This window comes from Limulus polyphemus, unplaced genomic scaffold (assembly GCF_000517525.1).
Source record: "Limulus polyphemus unplaced genomic scaffold, Limulus_polyphemus-2.1.2 Scaffold4255, whole genome shotgun sequence".
NCBI classification, from domain to species: domain Eukaryota; kingdom Metazoa; phylum Arthropoda; class Merostomata; order Xiphosura; family Limulidae; genus Limulus; species Limulus polyphemus.
Window position 1 is genome coordinate 1 of NW_013669865.1, and position 4,219 is coordinate 4,219.

Here is a 4,219-nt window from a genome sequence, read left to right on the forward strand (position 1 = left end):
CTCTTGTTATAGTTACGTTTGGATTGTGTGAAGCTCTTGTTACAGTTACGTTTGGATTGTGTGAAGCTCTTGTCACAGTTACGTTTGGATTATGTGAAGCTCTTGTTATAGTTACGTTTGGATTGTGTGAAACTCTTGTTACAGTTACGTTTGGATTGTGTGAAGCTCTTGTCACAGTTACGTTTGGATTGTGTGAAACTCTTGTTACAGTTACGTTTGGATTGTGGGAAGCTCTTGTCATAGTTACGTTTTGATTGTGTGAAACTCTTGTCAAGGTTACGTTTGGATTGTGTAAAACTCTTGTCATGGTTACGTTTGGATTGTGTGAAAAATCTTTCTGTGCCCTTTTTATAGCAGAAAGAACGACAAGAGAAATTATGATTGTGAAAAGATAAAAGCTCAACATTTCTGGAACTCTATGGTTTATAATAAAGTAAAGAGTACAAACAATGCTTACCAACTGCCGTTTCTTACGCTTCTTCCCAGATAAAAAGGAGAGAAAGTCAGAAGAGCAGCCCGGCACCCCTAAATCTGGCTGTTGGTTCAAAATAAAACCCCAAAAAATTAAATTAATTCAGATTACAGATCGGAAACTAGTTTTGAGATGGAAATTCGGCATTTTTAACTGAATGTAACAATCCAAATTAACAACGTAATAATCATTTTACGATAATTAAATAACATCTAATCAAAGGGAATTTAATCAAGCGTATAGGTCAAATACATTCGAAAAGGTCACATATCAACAAAGCATTTATAGACTAATAGTTCAAATGATCCTTCTTACTTGCCAACAATCAATGAGGCCTCATTGGAACCGGTTTAAGAGGAAAACAATGTGTTAAAACTAGATTAACAATAAAAAGCGTCAGTATGGCAGTGAAAATATTGTTTTACCAGACGATGAGGCAATCCGATTATCCTACCACGTGACATTTGGTGCAAACATCACTCGTTGAAATTGTTTAAAACTTTTGATTAATACTTACTTAATTTATATTTAAAATGATTCTTTGTTCAAAATCCTTTATTCTAGACTGTCTGAATTCTATTAAGCACAAAAAGAGTTCAGGAAGGTAATCAAACAACAACAACAACAATGGACAAGAAACGAGAATGCTTGACTTACCAATGTGCACTGTTTATTGGCCAGTAGCTTTTCAATGTTTACACACAACAGTTTTTCTAATACGGGGGGCTTCTTGATATCGGGATTCGAACAGAAGCTATCTTTCTGGACCGGGTTTAGGTTACACACCGTGACTGCTGGGAAGGGTAACACCCGAGAATCGGAAACCTTTACAGTCACCGTCACTGGGTAGGAGATGTAGTCGTTAAACAGTTTGTAAAGGTCCTGACACATGAAGCCAGAGAGAACAACAAAGGCCAGTGTCCACAATATTCGCCGTGTCCTTCTGGTGCTGGCAATGTTAGCCAAACCAGGCACTCCCGACTCAGCTAATAATGATAATAAAGACGTCATGGGTTTCTGTTTGTCTGGTTGGCTAATGTCAGTGTGTGAAGGTCAAAATTTAGTTATCTGTTTGGCTAACTACTGTGTGTGTTAGTAAATGTAGCTTGGCTGAAAGATGTTTATATGTCAGTACAGAGAGTTAACAGAATTGGTGTATCGGTAAATGTAGTTACTTGTTTGTATATCAGTAAGTGTAGTCACGTGTTTGGCTATAGGTTTGTGTAACAGTAATGGTTGTTAACAGGTCACTTACAGGCTCTGTGTTTAGATCTAAATTTATTAATCACGTCTGTCTTCCTTAAACTCAAGTAAACCGTGAAGCGATGCCAATAGAAGCTGATATAGAAAAACAGTCAATGATCAAAATGGAGACTTTGCAGGGAGTCTTTGAAATTAAAGAGAAAAATTAGTGGCAGAACCTATTTTGAATAGTTATGTAACACCAATCATGAACGAGCTACGAGAATGGGACGTCATTCATTTATTAACCAATTGGATCATTAAATATCAGAAACTCAATGATGGTTGGCCATTTAGTTAAACCACAATCTTCCAATCGTGTTACAGTTTTGAAGCCAACTACGCAACTAGTTTTAACTTCTATATATTTTTATAAAAAAGCTTTCATAATAATTTTTATTAGCTATTGTTAACTTTAAATGAAGCATTTGTGTTCCAAAAGGTAAATAAATAGACTGCTGTAATGTTTTATCGCGACGTTCATCATAGTGATTGAACGTAAAGAAATTCCACAGGAATGTACCTAAATATATATTTACGTGTCTGTGCGAAAGGAGACTCGCGTTACTACACAGTCGAGATGTAATATAATGGTAAGGAGGGTATTCATGTAATAACTCAAGTCTAATCAATAACGTTTCCCATTAAACACGAGGTTACAGGCAAGTGAAGGAATAGCACAATCTCCACCACACCCTCTTATATTTCTCGAGAGAATGAACGGTGGTATGTCAAGTTATACTAGCTAATTACCGCGTATTGTGCTTCTCGAATGTTCTGCAAATTTATAACTGAGCAAAAATCGCTGATTTCTTGCACAAATTTGATGGAATTCAAATCGAAATTCCCACATATACTTTCATGTTGATGGATCGTTAAACATTACTTAATACAGTCAGATTTCAAGTTATAGTCACTACTACAATAGACGTACTATAAGAAAAGTATCCTAGCAACACTTAGAAAGTGTTGAAGTAATGAGAAACATTGAGGAACACCAACGACACCCTCATATATGCTTTATAACATTTTATTAGGTGGAAGCTGGGGTGTATATTCCATTCGATTGAGTTCCCCTTGTTATAATTCTTACAAACAGGTGTATATAGTTTCATTTACAGCAGACAATTACGGTATTCACAGTTGCTCCAGATCAGAATATATGCTGTCAGTTCATCGTATGATACTAGTATACACAGTTGCTCCAGATCAGAATATAAGCTGTTTATTCAACTGACAATACCATTATCCACAGTTGATGCAGATCAGAATATAAGCTGTTTATTCAACTGACAATACCATTATCCACAGTTGATGCAGATCAGAATATAATCTGTTTATTCAACTGACAATACCAGTATCCACAGTTGATTCAGATCAGAAAATAAGCTGTTAATTCAACTGACAATACCAGTATCCACAGTTGATCCAGATCAGAATATAGGCTGTTAATTCATCTGACAATACCAGTATCCACAGTTGCTCCAGATCAGAATATAGGCTGTTAATTCATTTGACAATACCATTATCCACAGTTGCTCCAGATCAGAATATAAGCTGTTAATTGGGGTGAGGTGGTGGTGGTGGGGGTGGTTTCTGTTCATAGTACATCTTTCTTAAATATGCGTACATGTATATGTATGTATGTATATATATATATATATATATACACGTAAAAACTGCACGTGTTATGACGATAACTCGACGATAAACAAGCTATATTGGAATGAATATAGCTTGCACATTTTAAAGATAAACTGATTATTATCTACGTAAACCCCTTTTTAATACATATTTTTCTATCTTATTATACGACATAAGGTAGTCATACTGTCATTAGAATCCTTTAGTTTGGGATATCGAACTGGCTAGGAGGTGAGAACGGCCATATCCTCCGAAAGCGTATTTAATTATCCTAGTGTTAACGAAAATACGAATAATAAATCCTAGCCAGAACGTGATTTTACAGTAGGTATGGAACTGTACGGTACTTGCCTTATTTACATTCTACTGAAAAACGTGCCCTTTGGTAAATCAGCACATCATGGTTGTGCTATGGATTTTGGTTTCACTGTTTATTTATTTATTTCTGGCAGTTATTTTGATTTGAACTTAATTATTTCAGAAGAAATAATTAATAATCAGGGGGTGCTCGAAGATTAGCACTCCTCCTTCACCCTGCTCGAGGCTAGAGGTTAAAAGTTCAATGAGAGGTCATCGATTTAATGAGCCATATGGACGAATAAATAATTAAATTAAATAAATAAGGATTTTAAAAATTTAAATAAATAAAGTAATAATTTAAAAAAAAGGTTTAACTTTTAAGGAAATATTGTCTGTTTGTGGTCTAAAAGGAAAGGGAGGAGGGGGTTCTTTCGCATCCCCGAACTCCCTTGTTACGCAACAAGCGTGGTTAGGACGCTCGACTCGCAATCTGCGGGTCGCGGGTTCGCATCCCCATCCCACCAAACATGCTCGCCCTTTCAGCCGTGGGGGCGTTATAAG